The sequence below is a fragment of the Lygodium microphyllum genome, chromosome 21 (genome assembly GCF_053477565.2).
Source record: "Lygodium microphyllum isolate KBCC chromosome 21, Lygodium_microphyllum_v1.1.10, whole genome shotgun sequence".
NCBI lineage: Eukaryota > Viridiplantae > Streptophyta > Polypodiopsida > Schizaeales > Lygodiaceae > Lygodium > Lygodium microphyllum.
In genome coordinates this window covers 20879329-20906956 of record NC_141155.1, presented here as the reverse complement: position 1 = coordinate 20906956, position 27628 = coordinate 20879329, and positions in this window count along the sequence as shown.

The window sequence follows — 27628 nt, the reverse complement described above, 5'->3', positions numbered from 1 at the left end:
AGGCACTTTGGAAGTGCTGGAGTTGTTACAGAGGTAGGTCGCGACACCTCCTTCACAGGTAAACCACTAAGGACACGTTCCGCAAGGGGCTTTGTCATCATGGCCAAGGGCTGTGACTGCTGTGATCCTTGATTTGCAGTAGTAGCAACTAGTTCAGTGGACTTGCTACTATTGGTGGATTGCGGCGTCAAGTCCTTAGGGAAATTGGAAGTGGTCGTTGCTCTTAGAGCATTCACTTGTGTAGGTCAAGTATCGGTTGAGCTAGCCACCTTAGGTTGCATAGGCATATCCTTGGGCCGAGAGCTACAGATGGTGTCATGTTCCACCTCTTGGACATTTGGAAGCTTAGATGGAGATGGAGATTTGGATTGAGTAGCCCCCCTTGACGACTGCTATTGTGCTTCCTGTGTCCGTTTGGCAAAAGAGAGTGTAGGAGATCTAGGACTCTTAAGTGGACTTGGCACGGGTTGAATGATTTGCTCAAGGCTATTAGACAATTGTGCCATTTGTTTTGTTGAGCAATTAGCCATCTCACAAGTAGCGTGGTGCCTCTGATGCTCCTTATTCTCTTGGGGAATCAAAGGCTCCTTGGGCACTAGTGGCTTTAGCATATCCTCAACGATTACATTTGACGTCTACTTGTCAAGCACACTAGGCTGAGGATCTACCCTCCAATTGGTCCCGTTGGGTTTCTTGATTTCGACCATGAGGGGCTCGGTCACTCCACTGTTTTTGACTTGGGACTTGGTTTTTCATTTAGATCTCCTCCTACGCTTCTTTGCTCTTGATACGTCTTGGCCTTCAGTCGACAAAGGAGGTTTAACAGGGGGTTTTGGTACCCAAATCCATGGGTTGCCTGCGTAGTACCCTTGAGCACGTAGCAACGCTTTGGATATCCATCGCGACGTTGTGCTGACCCTCCATCGATGCCTGCGTCTACAAGGCTTGGGCTTATTTTGGGGTCTTCTACGATATTTGTAAGTCCAAAGCCCGCCCTTGGCATTGTCTCTTGACCTTCTTGTTTCAGGCCTGGCCACACTCACTGGTTCTCGTTGTTTGACCTGTGCCTACATCAGTTTTTCCAACAAGTCCTTGCTCTCTTTAGTAGGCTTGAATATTACGTCAGCACCTTCCTTGCCTTTCCCTCGAGGTTTGATGAGGTCACCTTTGCTAAAGGTTGTGACTATCCTCACACCGGTAGTGTCAGGTGTATCCTCTGTGCTACATAGTCAGCCTCACATTTGGTCTCCCTTTTGAAGGGTCTTCCTAGGAGGGTTTCCTTACCATATTTAGCACTATTTGGAGGAACATGAAATAGGATAGGCAAGCTTTCAGTTTCAATTGTTGCAAGGATATTGCATTTCCCTATGAGTGCTTGTGGGTGTCCCCCATAAGGGGTAAGAGTTGCACTAGTCGGTTGAGCTCTGGTTGGCCTAGTAGGGTCCATGATTCATAGGTCAAGATGTTAAAATCTGCTCCTTCATAAATCAAAGCATCAATAGTATGCTCTCTTTTCGCAGTGAGTTTGACCCTAAGATAAGCAGGTGGTACTATGTCTTCATCTTCCTGGTCTTGGCTTGTAAATTTAAGCCTTCTGACAGATGCCTTTGAGTCCCTAACTGCACAGTTAGATGTGGATTCTCTACTGAGGTCTTGGGTCGTTTGTGCAGCGCTACTCAAGGTACATCTATCATTAGGACTGTCATATCTAGTCATCCTTGCATTGATAGCTTAATGATGTTGCATTTTGCTCTAACTAGACATGGTTTGAACACAATGTCTTTGTGTTCTCGTGGTGTGGCCTTTTTGCCCTGGATGGCTAGATTGGCCCGTTGAGGTTCTAGGGTCTCTGTTTCTCTTTGTTCGGGTATGGGCTTTTGGTTGCTCTTTTACAAGTGAGGATCCATGCTCGTGGGTAGAGCCATTACTACACTAGGGTCTAATTTGGAGGACCTGTCATGACGCGCGTTTTCCCTCCAACCTACTTGGGGGAGGTGCGGAGGGGACAGAGCCCCCTCTGCAAGGGTCCGGGGGGGCAGTCCCCCCCGGCCCGCAGGGCCATTACGGTAAAAGCTATGCACAATTTGGAGGACTGATTATAGCCAAATTTTGAACCACGTGCTCTAAATTTTAGCCCAGTGATGGATCTGTGATGTGCTCTACGTAGCCTTTGGGGTCAATCTCGGGGTTTAGATGTGTCAAAATTTATGTTCAAAATACTTGTCTGATTTTGACAAATTTCTGTATGATTCTCAGATGTCCAATTTTCAGGAGTTCGATTATCAGAATCGGACATCTGATTTTGGGTGGTCTGATCAGCCCAGTGGTTCGATTTTGGTCACGTCCGATTCTGGGAGTCTGATCGAAAAAGTGGTCCGATTCTGGGAATCGAATCGGACAGGGTGGGTCCAATTGCCTCGATCGGACGAGCGTCCAATCGGATAGGTTGGTCCGAGTGGTCCGAGTCCGAGTGTTCAAGTGGTCCGATTTCCAAAATTGGACAGGTTGGTCTAAGTGGTCCGATAAGACAGGATTGTCCAATCGGACGGTTGTTCTAGCGTCCGAGTCTGAGTGGTCCGATTTCCAAAATCGGAGATGTTGGTCGGAGTGGTCCGATCAGACAGGATGGTCCGATCGGACGGTTGTCCAAGCATCTGATTATGGACTGGTCCGATTCTAGACTGGTCCGTTGGTCCAATTCTGGACTGGTCCGATTCTGGGACTCGGACAAGCTGGTCTGACTATGCGGCCGACGGTCTGCGAGTTGCACGCGATGCCTCTAGGCTGACGTCTACTACACCGAATCGTCTAGCGCCTTCCAGATAGGTGCAAGACACTACAAGGGAATGCTAGACATGCCTGGAATCACTATGATGCTCGAATCAAATGGCATTACAAGGATCTGTGTGCCTATTTCCTTGTTTTAGCCTGTTATACAGCAACAGAAAACCCTACTCTTTGCTTCTTTTTCTTTGTTTTTTCCTATCCTAAATGCATCCAAATCACAAGTAAATACCTACACTACTCCATCTCACAACATAAATCTCAAAAAATCAAAAAACCTACTTGCCAAGGAGATCGAATATCATCTTCAGCCCCCTCACTTCCTACCTATCTCAAGCACCGATTTGGGGAAAACCCTACTCCAATGCTCGATTCGAAGAGCGCAAGCACTCAAGGCTTGAATCCGTTGGTCTTGGCAACGGAACCAAAATGTGGGAGCTTTCACTCAACCGCCAAGACCCATGGACCACTTATTGCTTCAAGCATTCCAAGCCGAGCACTAATGGCTACCTCTCACATAACCGACGCATCATCCATATCTACGGGTGTAGTGGACTTATCTCCGTGCCGTTCGAGTTATCTCCTCTCCCGCGCACTCTGGTAGCTCCATGATCCAAGTGCAAGCTTCAAGCGAGCTCCATCCTCAAGCTCCAAGCTCCAAGCTCCATTGCCGCGAGCAAGACAAGAGAAGAGAAGAGAAGAGAAGAAGAGAGGAGAAGATGGAGAGCTTCTCCTCCTCGGTCCCTCACCCTCACACACTCACTCCCTCACACTCTCACACTCCCTCTCTCAAGCACAAGCTCAAGCAAGCAAGCAAGAAGAAGAAGAAGAAGAAGAAGAAGAGGAGAGCTACTTTTGGCCACACACAAGAATGAGATTCTCATTCACTTTTCAACTTTATATACAAAACCCTAAATCCCTTTTGGGCGGTCATCCCCTTTTCCCCTTTTTACATGGCCGGCCGTAGCCTAGGCCCTTTTTCCCATTGTCCTTCTATCTTCCTAGCTTCCTTTCCATCGCCCATCTACATTTACAAATTGCACGGGTGAGAGCCCGACGCTCCTTGAATTAAACCATGATGTGCTTGCACTCTTTTACAAAAGTTTTGACTTGCGGTTTTCCTTGTGCGTATTTCTCCCTTATTTAGGACTCTTCTCCTTGTGCGTCTTTGTCTTCCGTTTTCTCTTTGCCTTGGCCTTTGTCTTTGTCTTCTGCTTTAGCTTTTCCGGATTTTCCAACTTTGTTCTTTTGAGGGTTAACATTCATCATGTTTAGAATTATGTTTGTTAATTGTTGAGTGAGACTTCACGTCAGTAGAGAAGAATGGAAGTGGAGGGTCTCTTCATTTGAAATTGGGTATGAGGCACGGAATATGTAATATGTGTCAAGATTGTGGGAGAGAAGGAAGGAGTCTCGCTTGAAGCTTTCTTGCTTGCACAATGGGGGAAGACACACAAGGGTGGAGGCTGAAAACAGTTTTCCTCTTCTTAGTTGTGTAAGCCAAAAGAACTCTAGTACAAAGAAATAGAAGAACCCTATATATGGGTCTCAAACCAAACTCAACTAACTAAGGTGGCATACTAACTGAGCCACGAACTAGAATAGATAAGGATAGCTATCATGTAGCTATTATTCATGGGCGGTGTACCAACCGCGTCTGCAACTGACAAGTCGGTGACATAAATGCACAACGGTCACCCTGGCGTATCACGAGTGGAGCTCGATATCTCAACACTCCCCCTCGAGCTCAATCCCAATTCCTGCACACCAAGCAGGTCTCTGAACTTGCGCAACTTCTCTGCACCCAATGCCTTCGTGAATATGTCAGCAACCTGATCCTCTGTGCTGACATAAACTAGATCAATAAGACCTAGTAAAACCCTCTCTCGCACATAGTGATAATGCACCTCAATGTGCTTTGTTCTAGCATGATAGACTGGGTTATTTGCCAAGTGTATACTACTCATATTGTCACAATAAATGACAACTGGCCCATCTGTAGACTGATGCATATCATAAAGTAGCTTATGTAACCAAGCTACCTCACATGCAGCCGTTGCTGCACCCCTGTACTCAGCCTCTGTGCTCGACAAGGCAACTGTAGGCTGTTTCTTGCTGCTCCAAGTGACTGCAGCACTCCCAAAAGAGAACACATATCCACTGGTAGATCGTCTATCAGAAATGCTACCAGCCCAATCAGCATCAGTGTATCCATGCAACTGTATTTGAACCCCAGTCTCATAAAATAGTCCATACTGCAATGTGGACTTCACATACCTGAGTATGCGTCTAGCCGCATCCAAATGCGGTTTCCTTGGAGCCTACATAAACTGACTTACCAATCCAACAGCATATCTCAAATCTGGCCTGGTAATAGTCATATAAATCAAACTTCCTACTATGCGTCTGTACATAGTAGGATCTTCTAGAAGCTCACCTGCATCTGCGCTCAGCTTCACATTCTGCTCCAAAGGAACTGAAATAGGCTTACAGCCTGTCATCCCATATTTGGACAGCATGTCCAATCCATACTGCCTCTGCAAGAGCTGTATCCCACTTGGTGATCTAATCACCTCAATGCCCAAGAAATAACGCAGCTCTCCCAAATCCTTCATCTCAAACTTCTGCTTCAATAGCATTTTCACATGAAGGATATCTTCATCACTGTCACCTGTCATAATCAAATCATCAACATAAATGACAAGTAGCATAATACCTTTCTCTGTTTTTCTCACATAAAGTGAGAAATCTGCCTTGGAAATCTGAAAGCCAATAGTGACAAGATACTGTCCTATCTTGTCAGACCATGCTCTAGGTGCTTGCTTCAAGCCATACAAGGCTTTCTTCAACCTGCAAACAAACTCAGGATGAACATCATGCACATAACCTGGTGGCTGCTCCATATAGACCTCTTCTTGCAAGTCACCATGCAAAAAGGCATTCTTTACATCCATCTGATGTAAAGACCATTCCTTTGATGCAGCCATAGCAATGACTGCTCTTACGGTTGCCATCCTTGCAACTGGACTGAATGTTTCTTCATAGTCAATGCCATATGTTTGTGCATACCCCTTGACTACTAATCTTGCCTTGTATCTGTTCACAGAACCATCTGCATTGTGCTTCACCTTATAAACCCACTTACAGCCAATTGCATTCTTACCTTTAGGCAAAGGTACCAATTCCCATGTAGCATTTGCTTCCAAGGCATCCATTTCTTCATCCATGGCTTTCTCCCATTTTTCTTTTCCCATGGCTTGCTCAAAAGAAGTGGGTTCTGGTTCCTGTATCACCTTGACCATATATGCATAGTGAATGGCTGTAAATCCATCATATTTCAGCCTATCCACAGGATACCTAGCTCTCGTAGACCTGCGCAAAGTAGGTTCACTCCCAGGTGCTCTCAAAACATCCCTGGTCTTCCTTACTCCAGGTGTAACAATAGAAGGAATACCCAACTCATCATCAATGCTCTGCTCTGAGCCACTGGATTCACCATCCACATAAGAGTGACCTGCATTCACATCAAACATGGGCTGATCAACTTTCTCTTTTCCTTTTCGTGATACCTGCATACCACTATCTGCATTGCTTTGAGAAGAATCTCCTGATCTCAATCTGCCTGTCCATGGCGAAGAATGTGAACCACTGCTAGAGGACGCTCCAGGTCCACTAATATTTTGTGACTGCTGCTGTGAATTTTGTGCAGCATTACCATTTTGTGCATCTACATCATCAATCACATTTACTGGTTTATACCAGCTACTCATCTCATCAAAAACAACATCTCTGCTCACTGTAAACTTACGAGTAGAAGGGTTATAGCATCTATACCCTTTTTGCTGCAGAGAGTAACCAATAAAGATGCACTTCTCAGCTTTTGGATCCAACTTGGATCTCAGCTCATCTGGCACATGTACATAGGCAATGCAACCAAAAATTTTCAAATGAGAAATATCTGGTTTCCTACCAGTATACCTCTCCTCTGGAGTCATTCCATGTATTGCTGCAGTGGGAGTCCTGTTCATTATGTAGACTGCTGTAGCAACTGCTTCAGCCCAATAAAAATCTGGCAAGTCTTTTTCATTGAGCATGGCACGAGATACCTCTCCAATATGCCTGTTTTTCCTTTCTGCAATTCCATTTTGTTGTGGGGTATAACTGCATGAATATTGCTGCTTTATGCCATGCTCCCGCAAGAACTTTGCAAACTCATTTGAGAGGTACTCTCCCCCTCCATCTGACCTCAGGCATTTTATTTGCAGACCTGTTTCTTTTTCAGCCATAGCTTTAAGGGTTTTGAAATGCCCAAAAACTTCACTTTTCTTTTTCATAAAATACACCCAAACTTTTCTGCTATAGTCATCAATAAAAGTGACAAAATAATGACAGCCTCCAAGAGATGCAGCTTTAGTAGTCCACACATCAGAGTGGATTAATTCCAATGGCTTCTCACTCTCTTGAACATGTCTAGGAAATGGTTTCCTTGCATGTTTTCCAAACTGACAGGCTTCACATACCTTATGCATTTCTCCAACCTTGAATTTGGGCAATCCTGCAACAATATTTTGGGCCTGCATTGATTTAAGTCGCTGTACATTAACATGACCAATGCGTTTATGCCAGATATCAATATCTGCAACTACACCGGTCCCATGTGCAAACATTGCTGCACTCAATTCAGACATGTCTGCATCCAATGTAAACATTCTGCCCTTCTTCTTTCCTTTTGCTATCAAGCGACCTTTATTTTTCATATCCTCAACAAAGCATCCATGAGGATTAAATCTGACCTGCAAGCCCTGTTCAACCATTTGACCAACTGAAACCAGATTCTTGGTGATATTCGGGACATGAAATACATCGGACAGGTATTTCTTTTTCCCACCCTGCATAGACAAGGGAATTTTTCCAATCTGCACAATAGGATGTGCAGTATCATCACCAGTCTCCACAAATCCTGGTTTTTCCATTTTCCTTGCATCCTCCATCCATTCTGCATGACCTGTCATGTGGTTTGATGCACCTGAGTCAACATACCATACATCATTGCTTTCTTCTGCACTTGTCATAGAATTGTTCATGTGCTGCACCATGAACAAATGCTCATTTCTGTCATCACCCTGTCTACTAGAAGATGCATAATTCCCTTGTTGCAGTTTTCCATTCATGATGTCATTCTGCTTTTTATAGCAGTCTTTAGCCATATGACCCATTTTACCACAGTAGTAGCATTCAACATTACTGTTTGCATTTTGGCCTCTTTGCCATCCACCACGACCTCTTTGGCTCCCCCTGCCTCTAGAGTTACCACGTCCTCCTCCATAGGACTGGTTTTCTTGAGTTTGCTGCATATTCTGATTTCTGCCACGGCCTCCAAATCGGCCTCCTCTACCTCTGCCTCTACCTCTTCCAGCATTTGAGTAGAAGACAGCTTCTTTTGAAGTTCCTCCTGAAGAAGATGCACCACCATTTCTCTGTTCCTCAGAAATTAGAAGAGCAATCAACTCCTCAAAATCAGGAAATCTTTCACGAACTGAAATGGATGTCCGAAACTGTGCATAATCCTTTCCTAGACCATTCAAGGTCACGGAAACTAAATCATCATCTTCCACTGGCGACCCAATGGAAGCAAGTGCATCTGCAATCTTCTTCACCTTCATGTGGTAGTCGTTGATGCTCATACTTTCTCTTTGCACATTATGCAACTCTTGCTTGAGCTGCATTTTCCTGGCTTGCGTATTTGTGCTATACATTTTTGATAAAGTATCCCATGCCTCCTTTGGCGTACTTGCATCCTGAATATGCACAATCATAGAGTCTGAAATACTGATAGACAGCCAATACATAACTTTCCTGGCTCTCTCATGCCATGTTTTAAATGCCTGCATTTGTTGTTGATTGGGAACATCAGGAAGAACTGGTTCTTCTTCATTTCCTGCAACAAATTCCCAATATCCTTTTCCCATAAGGAAATTCGTCATTCTAAACTTCCATGCCTGGAAGTTGTTCTTGTCAAGCTTTTCAGTGACAATCTGTGAAAGAGAATCAGACGCCATTACAGAATACTGCAAGAAATTCTGTCACTGCAAAAAACACAGCTTCACCCTCACAAGGGCAAATCTGCAAAACTGGCGAAAGTGGTATTTGACCACACAGTCACTTCCTAGTGACGATTTTGCATAAACAGGAACCAAGGATGATTCTGAAACTCCCAATGTCTCTGCGCACAAGCATACGATGCAATTTCTACAGTAACTTTTCACCGACCTGTAGAACAGTGGTCGCACAGCATAAAACTGAGCCTTTTCTTGAGTGCGTGCAGAAAACTTCCGTCTGCAAAACAGGCCCCGAAATGGCCTCAAATCAAAAAAACAAGGTCGCTAGGGGCTAAAGCCCTCTCCCGCAGCATATACTGCCCTCTTGCTTCACCGCGAAGGGCGTCTCAACCTGAGACAATGCACTCCTGCAATTTCCGGCTGTGCTACCTGCAAAGATCTGCTCCCAAAACAGGAAATGAAAGCAACACTGCTCCTCTTACCAGACCACCGCGAGCTTGGCTTGCTTTCTTGAGCTCCTTACCACGAACAAGGCTCTGATACCATGTCAAGATTGTGGGAGAGAAGGAAGGAGTCTCGCTTGAAGCTTTCTTGCTTGCACAATGGGGGAAGACACACAAGGGTGGAGGCTGAAAACAGTTTTCCTCTTCTTAGTTGTGTAAGCCAAAAGAACTCTAGTACAAAGAAATAGAAGAACCCTATATATGGGTCTCAAACCAAACTCAACTAACTAAGGTGGCATACTAACTGAGCCACGAACTAGAATAGATAAGGATAGCTATCATGTAGCTATTATTCATGGGCGGTGTACCAACCGCGTCTGCAACTGACAAGTCGGTGACATAAATGCACAACGGTCACCCTGGCGTATCACGAGTGGAGCTCGATATCTCAACAATATGAGTAAGTGTTGAATGCATGGACTTAAGTTAGTGGAAATCTGGAAGGATTTGTAGCCAAGAAAATGATGAATCAAAGTTTCTAAAGTTTGAAGCTCCCGCAACTCTTCATCAATGCAAGATTGTGCTTTTGGAATAGAGAAGTTGTGTTTATTGTGTATAAAGCATGTAGAAATTTAGGACTATAGACTGTGCAGAGCTATTTCAAGGAAGAAAATCAAGAAATTTGATTCTGAATTGTTCTGAAGAATTATAGATTGGAAAGAGAGCTACAACTTTCCTTTTTGAAGCTTGGCAATTTGATGTCTGGTTAGAAAGTTATGAACTATTATGTGTAATGCTTCATGAGGAAATTTCTGTGCTCTATGAGGAAATAAGTGAATTTAGCAGCATCTACATCACCAACTCGGTTTCCCATGAAATTCATCATGATTTTCCATTGCTATATCAGTGTAAAATTTTTCTTTGATGTAGTAGTGGAATGTCTACAATAGTGAAATGCTTGAAGCGTTGAATGGGCACAAAAATTTACTATGTAAAGCTTTGATTACCCGTATATTTGGTTTGTGTTTATGTGTGCTCTGAGGAAAGAAGAACATAGAGGGTCTACAATTGATTTTTTACTTCTTTAAGCAATCACGCTTTATGTAGCAGTTTGTTGCATGGGATTGCCATCTGTAAAAAATAGAAATTGTGTGAATCTGAAAGCTCGTGTTGTCAAAGTTTCTACCATGGTTGTTTCAATTTCAAATTCTCTCTAAAAGTGGTAAAATCTGAGCTTGAAGATTTGAACTGTTTAAGTGTTGAGGTGAAGTCTCAGTGAGGAGTGAGTGATCGGGAATTTCGGATCATGTGTTCAATGGTGTTGTTTTGTGGGTTTTGTGGAGGGAAGATACTCAATCTTTATCCTGTGGTGTTGTCTTGGGGGTTGTCAGAGGTCGACTACCCAATTCACCTACTATAGATTGGTGCACCCCACTGAGGATCTCCCGTGTTGAAGATCTCTTTCTGATCTTATCGGTTGGGAATTGTAAGGTTTGGAAACCAACCTGTACACAAACGCAAGTATGGCGGCTTTTGGATATGAATCCTTCTTTGGTACTGAAAATGAAGATGCTAATCAGTTTATCAAGAGATTGGAGTGGATGGCTTACCAAGATTGAAGGGACACTGATGCAGATAAGCTTCAAATGATCAACATGTTGCTTGAAGGTTCTATAAGATTATGGTAGACTTACTAAATGAAGAGACAAGGGCAAATTCAAATGAAGTTAAAAATGAGTTCCTTACAAGGTTTGGAACTAAGAAAACTCTTGAGAGTTTATGGAAATCTTTGGAAAAGATGTTTCAGGGAGAAAATGAGGAGCTATCTAAATTTACTGTGAGATTTGAAGCAAAATGGATAGAAATTGCACAGAGTATGGAGCAACCTCCCATGATGTTTTTGAAAAAGGACAAGTTTTTTTCATTGCTCAAACCTAAAATTAGAGAAAAGATTTTGATTAAAGACCTTGATACATATGAATATGCAATCAAAATAGCCAAAGAAAATACAATTGAGGTTGGATCAATCAATAGGTATTGTTGTGCATGCATTTTTACAGCCTAATCAGATTGACACTGCTGCACGAAATTCAGGACAACAAGCTGTAAATCTTCATGGGGCATTTGAAAGAGTAGAGAATGGGACTCAACAAGGCCATATGAAATCAGATGATGATGTGATTAATAAATTGCATGAACAATTGGAAAATCTAAATTTGAACATGATCCTATTTCAGGCAAGGCAGCCTCAAATGCAACCTAGATTTAGAGGACCTTCAAGGAATAGATGGGAAAACTTTGAATGCTTTAGTTGTAGAGAGAGAGGTCATATTGCTCTTGATTGCCCTTATCCAAGAAGAATAGGAAGGGAGATGTATCCCATGCCACAAGGGAGGGCTAGGCAAGATGCTAGACCTCAACATGAACAAAGGTCACTTGAACCAGCTAGGCAATAGTTGGAAAGAAGACCTAGTGAAGGCATATCGGGTATGAATTTGATCAAAACCAGCATGTCTAATGATGGGGAAAATGCAGATGTTTTTGCTAACAAGAGAGTCAGAGAGAGGGATACTGAAATTAAAACTAAAAGGGCATCAAGGATTAAAAAGGGAAAACAAGTTGCAGATGATCCAGAAACCAGCATGAAAGCTAGACCACAAAGGAAGATTCAAATGGGGGACTTTGCTTTGGGTGTCAATCAAGTTCCTTACAACCTGCTTGAAGACTTAAAAGGTAAAAAGGCTGATGTTACATATGGTTAGCTACTACTAATGAACTCATCTCTGAGGAGGCAATGGCATGGTTTGGTTAACATCAGGAAAGGAAAAACCCAAACTGGGCATGTTGGAGTGGTATACCTATTTGATGTAAAAGACATTATACATGTCATGGATGCATGGATACATGGAAGGAAAACTGATCAAGTTTATGTTGATGGTGGTCTGCAAGTTTGTGTAATCACTGAAGAAACAATGTTGCAAATGCATCTTAAAATGACAAGGAAGTCATTGTTTAAGGTTAAAATGGAAAATAGCTCAAAAGTGAATTTTTGGGAGTCATTGAGAACTTGGAGATCAACATTGGAGGCCAAAGAGCATGTTTGGATTTCCATGTTATGCATGAAAAAATTGGGGCATATCCTCTCATTTTGGGACGACCATGGTTGATTGGTATGAGATCCAGACAAGACTAGTATAGAGGTCAATCGGAACTCTATCTAGAAAAGCCAATTCATAAGAGGGTGATCTTTGACATGAAAACAGGGTTCGCCATTCAAAGTAGATATGAAAGTGATGTTGGAGGTGATAAAAGTAGTGATTCATAAAATTCCAACCTTGATGAGGAAGATAGAGAATGGGAAGCTAGCTTACGCTCTAGGGATGTTGACCTCTTTGGGTTGTCAATCCAGGGTTCAAAAAGAGAGGAAAAAGTGGTAAATGTTGCTGCAGGAAGTATAGACTTCAAGTAGGAAACTTGTGATCAGCAACCTGAAATGAATATTGGACTACTTAAGCTTATGATTATGTTGGGAAATGACTTGTGACTAATGATGAAAGAGATGAATATTCAACCATTTTTCAGAAATACCCAAAATTGTTTACTAAAAAATATCACCAAACAACTGAGGGGTATTAATAGCACTATGCACCATATCAAATTGAAAGAAGGGTGTAAACTAGTGGCTCAAAAACTTAGAAGACTTGGTACAATTCAAGAAAATGTACTTAAAGCTAAAATTCAGAAGTTGCTTGATGCAGAATTTATCTAACCTATTGATGATGTAGAGTGGGTGTCTCATGTCGTAATCAAACCAAAGAAGAATGGAAAGTGAAGAGTATGCCTCTTAATGCAGCTACTAAGAGGGACTACTATCCTTGTAACATGTCCACTTGTATCTTCAGGACACATCTTAGCAGTCCATCGGAAAGGATGTCTAGAAAGCTCCGCCCGGCACTCCCATGGAATGTTACGGGGTTTGCGATCTAGGGCTTTCCGCGTCTGCCACATAGCGAAAGTATTCCGGCCGTTCCCACTTAGGATCGACCTGAATTAGGGTTTTCCTTTTTGGTCATTTCCTAATGGCAACTAGCGTCGGACCCAAGCGAACTACTTTACGCAGAAATGCCAGGTTCGAAGCGGATCACTTGGTTCAAGGAGAATGGGAAATGAGAGGGATGCAAAGCTCAACCTCTCTGCCATAAGGCATAGTCCCATTCCGTTCCCCTAAAACAGCGTAAATCGGTTTCAATCATAACTCTAGGTCAACGATTTTATTGTTCATATTCTTGACGATCTTCCTGCTATCCATCATGATTTGAGAAAAGTTCTCGACCAACCGGGACCACCCATCTGTAGGATGGACCTATGGCCCATCCTATGCACTTTCCTCGGGTTGTTTTAGTTATTTAATTACCTAACACATTAGTTGGACATATAACAACTAGCTTCTTTAATTAACCCATTAGGCACTGGTTCCTTCACGTAATCTTATCACTTGACATAGAAAAACAATATCAGACAAGTTCCTTATTAACAGGTTATCATATTTATCTTTGAAATACAAAGAGTCCAGCCCGTAGGCTTATCCTCAATCCTCCCGAAGGCTATCCAGCAATCCACAGGGATCACTAATCCAAGTTTCCACCTGTAGACTAGTATGCGGGCCTCGAGATCCAATCCCGAGTCACGCTAGCCTCTTGTGCAGAGCCCAGAAGGAGAGGGATTTATGGCCAAAGCCCCCCTTGGCACCCAAGCGTCCTCCTACTCCAAGTAGCGCTCGACGGAGAGACCTCTCGCGGCGGGTTTGGGCGTGGTCACCAACCCCCTTGGTAAGGGTGAGACAGGCAGTCGGGGGTAACTAAAGCTGCCTCTCCCTTCAGGCCTTCAACCTGAAGTATAGAATATCCATTTATCTTTTAATTCATTGATCAAACAAAGTCAAACGGTACTCTAGAATCTGTAGCAAGCACAAACTTTCCATTGATCGTTTTTGTTGGCAAACTGCTAAGGAATGAATCCTTCCTTTCGAATGCAACCAGCACTCGATCCGGGATGACTTGCAACTTGGCAAGATCCCTTATATCCTGGGTTAGGGCGTACCCTATTAACCTGACTTGGTCAAACTTTAAGTTCATCAGTTATTTCAGTTTATCGGCTGGTCTTTAGTTTCTAATCAATCTTCTTTACTCAAGAAAGACACTAAATTAGGATGATTATTCATCCTCTTGCAAGATAACTTGCGTAAGGACTTGCCAACCTCATTGCAAGAATTTGGCCATTCCCTTGTGATCCAATCACAAGATCATATGACTCTGCAATTGCTGCGCAAGTGTCGCATCGAACCATGAGACTTATTCTACTCATTGACGGAGTCACAAGACAATTTGTTCCTGATTACGTTAGGCTGACGTTGTCAGTCCTAGAGTTCCAATTTCCATCTCGTAAGATTCTTAGGGACAAACCCTAGTTCACTTTCCAATTACATTTTCATTGTCCCTACATTCAGTGAATGTGGGCAAGTATTTAAGGTATAGGAATATCAGTTTTAACATTACGTACAATTAGGTAACGTGTTAGTTTCCTAGTGAATTTCTTGGAATTCAACTCTTTCTAAGCGAGTACTCCACCGTTTGGGTGTTTTAGGTTCATACCAATTTGGCTAACTCTAGAAACTAATTACGTGGTCATTTCCACATGACTCCTCGTCTATGCGTAAATTACTCTTTTAACCTTAACTTATCGATTAAGGCCATGCATAGGTTAGGTTAATTCCAACTAATCTTCTTATCATTTTGTGAACAAAATTCATGCTAAACAAGCAACCTTTTCCTTGATAATTTATGTAGTTGACCAACGATAATTTCCTAGATTTATGCATTGTAAGAATCATTTCATTCTTTGCACTTTCCATGATGATTCATTGTGAAGAGGATATGGGTTAATAGTGCGATATGCAGTTTATACATCTAGGCTTAAACGAAGTATACTATTTTAATGGACAATAATCTAGTTTATAATTCATCTCAATGCATAAAGCTATTTGCTAGAAATGTATTTATGCTTTCTTTAATTTGCATGTTTCATTTAAAAGTATTGATGACTAAGTTCCTCCGTTGTGAGCATCTAGGACAAAAAAATATCCTATTTCTAACAATTAACCTTGCATGATTGAATTACAACAATATCAAATAAAAATTAGGAAGGAAAACCTAGGATTGGGGTGAGATGTCCACGTGGATGCCCGGAGATGGCCTTCCCATGGTTGTGCCTTGGACTTTCTTAGGAGGCATTTCCGTCATGGAAGCAGCTTTACAACTCCTTTTTGATATTCCACCGTGGCTCTCTTTTGCAATAACTTGCATCGTCCGTCGAAAGTAGTTTTAGAAGGCTCCCTCCTTGAAGTAGGGATTTCGAAAGAAGGGGTGTTTCAAAATCTTTTGCGGATAAGACCCATTAAAGCCATGGGAGGGGCTTAATGGCCTTGTAATGACTCGCACAAATGAGGAATGAAAAGGTGTGGAATCCCTCACGAGACTTTTTGAGTGGAAAAGGAAGGTGTCAAACAACCCTTAACATTCCTCTTTCTTTTACGTGTGGGAAAAGAAACACGGTGCGGGAGAGTTCCAAGGGGTATTTTTGCATGGCCTAAGGGGGATTTTAACAAAGCATGGGGGAAGAAAGAAAGGTTATTTGGAGTAACCTTTTATGGGGGGAAAAACCCTAAGGGGGAAACTCCAAGGAAAAAGTAACCTTATAGGTTATAAATAAGGGTCTAAGGACCCTTAGACAAGTTTGGAGGAAAGGGTTTCAAGAGGCCACGGGAAGGGGTTTCAAGATGCCTCAAGAGAAGGGAGGCTAGAAGAAATTTTTAAACAATGGGGGCCAAAGGAAAGGTTTCCAACAACCATGAAAAAAGGGGCTTAAGGGGGTTAAAACACGGGGGTGTGTGGGGGTATCAAGAGGCACAAAAAGGGGGGCTTATGAAGCTCCTTTTAAGAAGCTTCTAGGAGATTCTACGTGTGGCAGGAGGGAAAAAGACAGTGGAAATATGGACGGCGTGCTAACGAAGTGGTCGCGGCCTGCGATGGCGGAGGCCAATGATAGCCTGGCGATACTCGGTGTCTCCACCTCTCCCCTCTTGCAACAATAACGACAACCTCTCTATCTCCCTCATGATTTCGGAATGGCGGTAGCACTCCTTCGTCCTCTCCCTTCGTACCTTCACTGCTTGGTTTAAATAGGAGGGGAGGGGGATCCTCCCTCTCCTACACGGCAGCATGCATGGCCTCAGCACCTACATGGGCACCATCGTGCTGCATTCCGTGGCTTTCCTCCTTCCCCTCCAGCGCGACGTCAGTTGGGGGAGAAGGAGGGGATTAAAAAATTTTTAAAAAATTTTCCCTTATCCTTTTTAAAACCGGTTTAATTCAGGATGTTACATTCTCTCCCCCTTAGAGAAATCGAGATGTCCTCATCTCAAGATAAACTAGGGGTATTGATGGTTGAGAGTGCCTTCATCTACCCAAGTGGCATCCTCTTCGAGATAATCTTTCCACTGGACGAGGCATTCTCTCAAGGTTCTGGATCTCAATTGTCTCTCCCTAACATCTAAGATCTTGTCAGGCCTTAGTTCAAGGACTCCTTGACTAGGCATTACAATTTGTTGGTCATCCAGTACATGGTTAGAATTAGGTACATACTTCTTCAATAGGCTGATATGGAATACATTGTGAACCTTTAGGTTCTTAGGGAGTTTCAATCTATAAGCATTAGGTCCTAGGCATTTGAGGATCTTGTATGGCCCACAATACCTTGGACTCAGCTTCTTGTAATCTCCTAAGGATAGGGAACTCTTCTTAGGGCGTACGCGAATGAAGACCATGTCTCCTTCTTCGAAGATTCTATCTTGACATTTCAAGTCCGCGTATGCCTTCTGTCTATCCTTGGCAGCTTGGATGTCTTGTCTTATTGACTTTATTTGGTCATCCATCTCTTCCAACATCTGCCTTGAAGCTTCAACCCTTAAGGTTGGATCTGAAAAGTTTAGGGGACTTCAACAGTCATGACCATACAATGCTTGGAAAGGGGTCATCTGAATGCTTTGTTGGTAAGAAGCATTGTAGGCAAATTCAACCAAAGGCAAGTATTGAATCCACTTCTTTAGCTCTTAACAGCAGTATGCCCTTAGCATATCCTCGATGACTTGATTTACCCGCTCTGTTTGGCTATCCTTGTTGGGGATGGTAAGCGGTGCTAAAACAGAGTTGAGTCCCAATAGCTTCAAAGATAGCTCTCCAGAAGTGTGACGTGAAGAGAGAATCACAATCACTAATGATTCTTCTGGGTAGCCCATGTATCTTGAATATCTCCTTGATAAACAATCTTGCAATGTCTGAGGCTTTATAGTTTGTCCTTACTGGAATAAGGTGTGCAACCTTAGTAAGCATGTTAACCACAACCATGATGTAGTTGTATCCTCTCTGAACTTGGGGTAGGCCTACAATAAAATCCATATTGATGAATTCCCATTTCATTTGGGGAATGTCAAGCGGTTGCAGTTTCCCTGGCATCTTGACATGTTCGGCTTTGATATGTTGACAAGACAAACACTCGGTGACATATTTGAGAACCTCACATTTGAGCCTCTCCCAATGGTAGCTCTTCCTAACTGCATTGAGTTACTGAGTCTTGGCATAGCTAGGATGTCCTGCAAAAGGGGAATCATGAGCTTTCCACAAAATCTTCTGCTTAAGTGACTAGCTTGCTGGTATACACAGCCTTGTTCTATAATAGAAAAGTCCACTATTGATAGAAAATTCATGATACTTAGCCTGCAACTTTTGATTCTGATCTTTAATAGAGATCTCCCTTAGCATTGTTTGGTAGGTCGGATAATGGCACGCATCCTCTCTAGCTAGCTCAAGTATAGGGTTGTTTGGCATAGATACTTTTGTAGCTAGAGATTTGGCTGTTGATGGATTCTGCAACATTAGGGAATTAAGGAATGCCTTGCGACTAAGTGCATCGGCAACTACATTCTCTTTTCCTGGTCGGTACTTGATTTCAAAGTCATATTCCTCCAACACTTCAATCAACCGACGTTGCCTCATGTTGAGCTCATTCTGAGTAAAGATCCATATGAGACTCTTATGGTCAGTTACTAGAGTAAACTTGTTACCCAACAGGTAGTGTCACTAAAGCTCTAGAGCATGGATGACAGCTAGCAATTTTAGATCATGCGTGGCATAATTCTTTTCATGACTCTTCAATTTCCTTGAAGAGTATGCTACTGGATGACCTTCCTGCATAAGTACACATCCCAAGGCAAGTATGCTAGCATCAGTTACTACCTCGAACTCTTTATTGAGGTTTGGAAGTTTTAGAATAGGTGCTGATACCAAACTTTGCTTCAATTTGTTGAAGCTATTTTGTTCGGGAGTTGACCATGCAATGGTTGATTGCTTCTTTAATAAGTCCATCAGAGGTGCTGCAATCAAAGCATAGTTTTTTATGAAAACCCTATACCATCCTATCAATCCAAGAAAGATGCGTATTTCTTTGACAGATGTCAGTATTGGCCATTCTAGCACATCTTTGACCTTCGGTGGGTCCACTGAGATTCCTTCCGCTGATACTATGAATCCCAAATATTCAATCTGACATTTGAAAAATGCACACTTCTTCATCTTAGCATACAGCTTATGTGACCTCATTGTCTCAAGGACAATCCGAAGTTGGGGTTCATGATCTTCTTCCTGTTTAGAATAGACTAAAGTGTCATCGAAGAAGACAAGCACGAAATCATCAAGATATGGCCTAAAGATATCCTACATTAACCTGTTGAAGGTGGCAGGTGCATTCGTAAGCCCGAATGACATAACTAGGAACTCAAAGTGCCCATATCTTATATTGAAGGCCGTCTTGGGAATATCTTCTTTCTTGATCCTTATCTGATAATAACCTGACCTGAGATCAATCTTGGAAAAGATCTTTGCACCTTGAAGACGATCAAGAAGCTCATCTATTCTAGGAATAGGGTACTTATTCTTGACCGTTGCTTGATTCAACCCTCGGTAATCAATACATAGTCGAAGTGTCCCATCTTTCTTTTTCTGGAATAGTACTGGAGCTCCCCATGGTGAGCTACTAGGCCGGATGTAGCCTTGATCTAATAATTGCTTGAGTTGTTCCTTCAGCTCAATTGCTTCTGGTATGGACATTCTATAAGGCCTCTTTGCAATTGGCGCAGCTCCTGGTACTAACCTAATATCATGATCCACTTCTCTTTGAGGCGGGAGTTCTGTCAACTCTTCAAGGAATACGTCCGCGTATTCCTTTAGCCAAGAAGGTCCTTCATTAGACTCTTGTTTCTGATCTAACTTGTTGAGTTTGATCAAGTAGACATGTAATCCTTTTCTGACTCCTTTTATGATTCGAGATACTTTGGCCAATTGGATTCTTGGCAATCCAGCCTCGCCTTGAGTTGTGACTAATTCCCTTTCAGAGTTTTGAAAGGAAACTTGACCCTTTCCACAATGAATGTGGGTGTCATTAGGCTTCATCCAATCCATTTCGAGTAAACATTCATGGATACCTAAATTCATGACTCTGAATTTGACCGAAGTCTTCTTTCCTCCCAGAAAGAATTCCACCTTAGCAGCTTGCCTAGTACAAGTAACCTCACGACCATTTGCCAATTCCACAAGCAAGGTAGGTGCTTCTACTGTGGCTTTTCCTAATCTTTTTGCACATGCTGGTGAGATAAAGGAATGTGTGCTACCACAATCAATCAAGGTCTTGAAAATTTTACCTTGATAGTCCGACGGTGTCTGAATCACCGAGAACTGGCGATTTGGCCCTTTCTTCTATAGAGCGGCATGGACTGTCACCCATTCAAACTCTGCTTCCATGGTTGGATCTTCTTCTTCTTCTTCTTTGCACATTTTCCTATTGGCAACGCAGGCAGTTCTTCCTCTGCACATCGGGTAGCGGCTCCTTGACCACGGACTGTTCCTTGGAAAGGTGCTTGGCGATGTTCTTTACCAAGCTTGGGACATTGTCTCTTGAAGTGACCGGGTTCGTTGCAGTGGAAACAACAAAGGTTTCGGCCATTTCTTTGAGTAGGAACAAAGTTGTTGACATTGTTAGTCCTTGCTTTCTTTTTTTGTCCTTGATTATGACCTTGAACTCTCTTCATTTGAGGCCTGAATGCTCCTCTGTTTGGGTCATTATAAGACCAAGCTTTGTTACCCCTTGAACCTCCTGAATTATAGGCGCCGCTCAAATGAGTGCGTCCTAAAGATCTGATAGACACATATATTCGAGACAGGTGTTTATTGGTGGATTTAAACCCGCACAAAATTTGGACACCTGTTGTGCCATGTCCATCTGCGGTGCATACTTTAAAAGTGAGACGAATTTAGAGTAGTATGCATCAAGAGTGAGCCCCAGTTGTTTTAGCTTGTAGAACTCATTCATTTTCTGCATGCGATATGCAGGTGGCAAGTATCTTCCCTGCATGGCTTTCTTCAGCTTCTCCTAGGTAACGGATCCCTCCGCGATCCCTTGATCCCTGCACCATTGCTTCCACCACAGCCTGGCTTTGTCGGTGAGCTTTAGCTTGGCGAGCAATACCTGATTGGCGGGTGCAGTATCGGCTGCTTCGAAGTAATCCTCCATGGATTCAATCCAAATTTCAGCATCAGCTTGAACGGACGTGCCTCTCCTATCAAATTGGGGCGGCTTAATCTGCTTGAGAAGAAACTTCTTCTCCTGGATTACAGCAGTACTTGATGTAGGAGGTGAACTAGGAACCTGTACCTGGGGTTGTGCCTGGATAAAGGTTTCTTAACGTTATTATACGATAATCGTTATTGATTTATGTTACATCTTCAATTCTACTATCACGTAAGCAATGTAGCTACTTAACTTTTTATCAATTCTCATACAACATCTCTTGCGATGATAAGCCAACTATTACATTTAGTTTGGGGAGAACAACGTTGTATTACATTTATCTACAAGAACTGTATAATAGTATGGTTTCGGGTCATGGATCTTCAAAAATCGGTAAATCATTGGAAGTTCAGGGTATCCTTTCCGTTGGAATCCATTCTTCTCATGGTAGCCCAACACTTTAATCCTATCGGTGGGGATTACACGGGTTACTTCCTCATATACATATGAGTTCATCTCAACCCTCCGGCCTCAGATATGTAAAGTTAAGTTTACGTGAGCTTCCACAAAAATGAACAACCTCACGACTTTTAGGTCTTCCAATCGCTTGATCCTCTTTAGGTTGGTTTGTAGATAAGCAAACCGGTGAGCGGCTATATAGTAGATTCTTGAAGGACTCGTCCATCTTCATTCCATGTACAAAGGTGATGGATTATAGATTTGCTCTAGGATATTCATCATCTCAACCCTTTGTCGATAACGTGGAGAATGCATTGCCGTCATAAACATGATTCGAAATACTAAGAACTTGTTCCACGCTTCGTAATTCTGCAAGACAACATTGAAGTAAAGGGATGTTTGGAACATTAACATTTGCTTTACTTCTTCTTATTAAGATTTCATAAAAAGAATTTCGTTGTTGGTCAGCTCTGATACCAAGTGTAACGTGTCCACTTGTATCTTCAGGACACGTCTTAGTAGTCCATCAGAAAGGATGTCTAGAAAGCTCCGCCCGGCACTCCCATGGAATGTTACGGGGTTTGCAATCTAGGGCTTTTTGCGTTTGCCACGTAGCGAAAGTATTCTGGCCATTCCCACTTAGGATCGACCTGAATTAGGGTTTTCCTTTTTGGTCATTTCCTAATGGCAACTAGCGTCTGACCCAAGTGAACTACTTTACGTAGAAACGCCAGGTCCGAAGCGGATTCATGCTGCACTTAGTTCAAGGAGAATGGGAAACGAGAGGGATGCAAAGCTCAACCTCTCTGCCATAAGGCATAGTCCCATTCCGTTCCCCTAAAACAATGTAAATCGGTTTCAATCATAACTCTAGGTCAACGCTTTTGTTGTTCATGTTCTTGACGATCTTCGTGCTGTCCCCATCGTGATTTGAGAAAAGTTCTCGGCCAACTTGGACCAACCATCTGTAGGACGGACCTATGGCCCATCCTCCGCACTTTCCTCAGGTTGTTTTAGTTATTTAATTACCTAACACATTAGTTGGACATGTAACAACCAGCTTCTTTAATTAACCCGTTAGGCACTGCTTCCTTCATGTTATCTTATCACTTGACATGGAAAAACAATATCAGACAAGTTCCTTATTAACAGGTTATCATATTTATCTTTGAAATATAAAGAGTCCAGCCTGTAGGCTTATCCACAATGCTCGAAGGCTATCCAGCAATCCACAAGGATCACTAATCCAAGTTTTCGTCCGTAAACTAGTATACAGGCCTCAAGATCCAATCTCAGTCATGTTAGCCTCTTGTGCAGGACCCGGAAGGCGAGGGATTTATTGCCAGAGCCCCCTAGCACCCAAGCGTCCTCCTACTCCAAGTGGTGCTCAACAGAGAGACCTCTCGTGGTGGGTTCGGTCCACTTCCCGGCGCGGTCAACAACCCCCTTGGTAAGGGTTAGGCAAGTAGTCGGGGGTAACTAAAACTACCTCTCCCTTCAGGCATTCAACTTGAGGTATAGATATCCATTTATCTTTTGATTCATTGATCAAACAAAGTCAAATAGTGCTCTAGAATCTATAGCAAGCGCAAACATTTCCATTGATCGTTTTTGTTGGCAAACTACTAAGGAATGAATCCTTCCTTTCGAATGCAACCAGCACTTGATTCAGGATGACTTGCAACTTGGCAATATCCTTTATATCTTGGGTTAGGGCGTACCCTATTAACCTGACTTGGTCAAACCTTAAGTTCATCAGTTATTTCAGTTTATCTGCTGGTCTTTAGTTTCCAATCAATCTTCTTTACTCAAGAAAGATACTAAATTAGGATGATTATTCATCCTCTTGCAAGATAACTTGCATAAGGACCTGCCAACCTCATTGCGAGAATTTGGCCATTCCCTTGTGATCCAATCACAAGATCATATGACTTCGCACTTGCTACGCAAGTGTTGCATCGAACCATGAGACTTATTCTACTCATTGACGGAGTCACGAGACAATCTGTTCTTGATTACGTTAGGTTGACGTTGTCAGTCCTAGAGTTCCAAGTTCCATCTCGTAAGATTCTTAGGGGCAAACCCTAGTTCACTTTCCAATTACATTTTCACTGTCCCTACATTCAGTGAATGTGGGCAAGTATTTAAGGTATAGGAATATCAGTTTTAACATTACATACGATTAGGTCACATGTTAATTTCCTAGTGAATTCCTTGGAATTCAACTCTTTCTAAGCGAGTACTCCGCAGTTTAGGTGTTTTAGGTTTATACCAATTTGGTTAACTCTAGAAAATAATTACGTGGTCATTTCCACATAACTCGTCCTCTATGCGTAAATTACTCTTTCAACCTTAACTTATTGATTAAGGCCATGCATAGGTTAGGTTAATTCCAACTAATATTCTTATCATTTTGCAAACAAAATTCATGCTAAACAAGCAATCTTTTCCTTGATAATTTATGCAATTGACCAACATAATTTCCTAGATTTATGCATTGTAAGAATCATTTCATTCTTTGCACTTTCCATGATGATTCATTGTGAAGAGGATATGGGTTAATAGTGCGATATGCAGTTTATACATCTAGGCTTAAACGAAGTATACTATTTTAATGGACAATAATCTAGTTTATAATTCATTTCAATGCATAAAGCTATTTGCTAGAAATGTGTTTATGCTTTCTTTAATTTTTATGTTTCAATTAACCTTGATTGAATTACAACAATATCAAATAAAAATTAGGAAGGAAAACCTGGGATTGGGGTGAGATATCCACGTGGATGCCCGGAGATGGCCCTCCCATGGTTGCGCCTTGGACTTTCTTAAGAGGCATTTCCACCGTGGAAGCAGCTTTACAACTCCTTTTTGATATTCCACCGTGGCTCTCTTTTGCAATAACTTGCACCGTCCGTCGAAAGTAGTTTTAGAAGGCTCCCTCCTTGAAGTAGGGATTTCGAAAGAAGGGGTGTTTCAAAATCTTTTGCAGATAAGACCCATTAAAGCCATGGGAGGGGCTTAATGGCCTTGTAATGACTCACACAAACGAGGAATGAAAAGGTGTGGAATCCCTTACAAAACTTTTTGAGTGGAAAAGGAAGGTGTTAAACGACCCTTAACATTCCTCTTTCTTTCACGTGTGGGAAAAGAAACAAGGTGCGGGAGAGTTCCGAGAGGTATTTTTGCATGCCTAAGGGGGATTTTAACAAAGCATGGGGGAAGAAAGAAGGGTTATTTGGAGTAACCTTTTATGGGGGGAAAACCCTAAGGGGGAAACTCCAAGGAAAAAGTAACCTTAAAGGTTATAAGTAAGGGTCTAAGGACCCTTAGGCAAGTTTGGAGGAAAGGGTTTCAAGAGGCCACGGGAAGGGGTTTCAAGATGCCTCAATAGAAGGGAGGCTAGAAGAAAATTTTCAACACGGGGGCAAAAGGAAAGGTTTCCAACAACCATGAAAAGGGGGGCTTAAGGGGGTTAAAACACGGGGGTGTGTGGGGGTATCAAGAGGCACAAAAAGGGGGGCTTATGAAGCTCGTTTTTAGAAGCTTCTAGGAGCTTCTACATGTGGCAAGAGGGAAAAAGACAGTGGAAATATGGACGGCGTGCTGACGAAGTGGTCACGGCCTGCGATGGCGGAGGCCAATGATAGCCTGGCGATACTCGGTGTCTCCACCTCTCCCCTCTTGCAACAACAACGACAGCCTCTCTATCTCCCTCACGATTTCGGAATGGCAGTAGCACTCCTTCGTCCTCTCCCTTTGTACCTTCACTACTTGGTTTAAATAGGAGGGGAGGGGGATCCTCCCTCTCCTACACGGCAGCACGCATGGCCTCACCACCTACATGGGCACCAGCGTGCTGCATTTTGTGGCTTTCCTCCTTCCCCTCTAGCGCAACGTCGGCTGGGGGAGAAAGAGGGGATAATTTTTTTTTAAAAAAAATTCCCCTTATCCTTTCTAAAATCGGTTTAATTTAGGATGTTACAATCCTCTTCCATTTCAAGATGAGATCTTGGATCAAGTGGCTTGTCATGAGTTTTCTAGTGTGTACAACAGATACTCTAGATATTTCCAAATCAAAATAGTGAAAGAAGATCAGAAGAAAACAACGTTCATTACCCCATGGGGATGCTTCTGTTATAGAGTGATGCCTTTTTGGTCTGATGAATGCATACACCATCTTTTCAAGATGGGTTAGTTGGGTATTTTCACCTTTCATTGGGAAATCTTTGCGAGTATTTATGGATGACTTTTGGTTGTACAACTCAAGGGCATTTCACTCTGAAAAACTTGATGAAGTTTTTTGCAGACTTGATGAGGATGGTGGTCAGTTGAACCCTGATAAATGTAAGATAGCAAGAACTAGAGTGATACTCTTGGGTCATGAAGTGTCTGCTAATGGTATTTCACGTGAGACTAGTAAAGTTGAGGCTTTACTTCTTATGGATTATCCAAAAATTGTAAAATAACTAATGAGCTTTGTTCAAAAATTGAGGTATCTATCAAGGTTGTTCCATATGCTGGCTGAATATGTATATCGTTTGCAGAAAAGTGACTCAAATGGATCCCTTAGTTTGGACGCAAGTTGAAGAGGATGCATTCTTGCATATTAAAGAAAAGTTAAACACTTTGCCAATTCTTATGTCTCCAAACTGGGATGAACCTTTCTTCATTAGTATTAGTGTTGGGAAAAATGCAGTGGGAGCCATTTTAATGCAGAAGGGAAAATGAATGTCTTATATGAGGCCGGTATTTTATATAAGCAGATCCATTGGAGTGACTGAAAAAGCTTGGATGGAAGAAGAATTGTTGGTATGGGGGCTAGTATATGCAATTAAAAGATGGAAATCATACTTGATTCAAAAACCATTTGTGGTACTTACTGGTTCCCAATTGCTTCCATAGGTTTTGTGATCTACTGAAAATGCTCCAAGAGTTACTAAGTGGCTATTGGCTTTGCAAGAATTTGAATTTACATGTTTGAAGGAGGATACTATAAAGAGCTAGCTTAGATGATATCTTGAGTTATAAATAACTTGTTGAAAGTGCAGCCGTTATAAGACAGAAGCTGATTTTGCATCCAAAAATTCATGAGGAGATGAAGGATAAAGATGCTACCTTGTTTTTTATGGCAGTTATAGAAGAGTGCTGAAAAAGGGAGGACTGGGTTTTGTCATTATGGGTGCTAAAAATCAAGATGTCTTTTCTGGAAGTCAGGAAAGTAAAGAGATACAAAGTAACAATGAAGTTGAATATGAGAGTTTACATGCTAGTCTAAAACATTATATTCAACTAAGATACAAAAAGATAGTTGCAAGAGGAAATGCTATGTTGGTGGTTAGACAGGTTCAAAATGTATGGAAAGACAATAAAGATATTTTGAAGGATTGGCTATTTAAGATAGAAGGCCTCATGAGGCAGCTGCAAAAAATTGAAATTTGGCATATTGGTAGGGAGAACAACCGTAGAGCTCATGAATTAGCTGAAAATGCTCTTTCCCAGTATGTTGCAGCAATGAGGGTGGATAATCTTAGATATGAGGGCAAGGAGAGACTTCACCTGATTGAAGAGTTTCTAAAAATTGGGGAGTTAAAGTCATTGGCTGATAAATACAAAAGGTATGCCATTGTCAGAAAGGCTAGGGCATATGTGCTCATAAATGATCATTTGTACATGAAGGGGATTGATAATGTACTAAGAAGGGTGCTGGATAGTTATGAGATTCCTGCTTGTTTATCTTCCTATCATGAGGAAGCCTATGGTGGTCATTTTGGTTTTAAGCTTACCAAAAGGAAAATTTTTCCTAGCGGTTACTTGGCCTAGTCTGAGTGCTCATGTTGCTCATTAGTGTAAAAGTTGCCATGCTTGTCAATCTTATGCAAAAAGGGTACTAATTCTAGAACCTGCTAAAGCCATTATTGCCTATGGACCATTTGAGAAGTGGGGTTTGGATTTTATTGGACCTTTTCCTGGTACAAAAATAGGGAATTCTTACATTATTATTGCAGTTGATTACATGACCAAATGGCCTAAAGCTAAGGCTACAAGGATTTGCAAGAAAGAATATGTAACTCAGTTCCTCATGGAGGACATATGCTGCAGATTTGGAATACCACTAGAAATAGTGACAGATCAAGGTCCTGGTTTCAGAAATAAGCTATTGAGAGAATTAACAAGGAAACTAGACTTGAAACATAGATTTTCTACTCC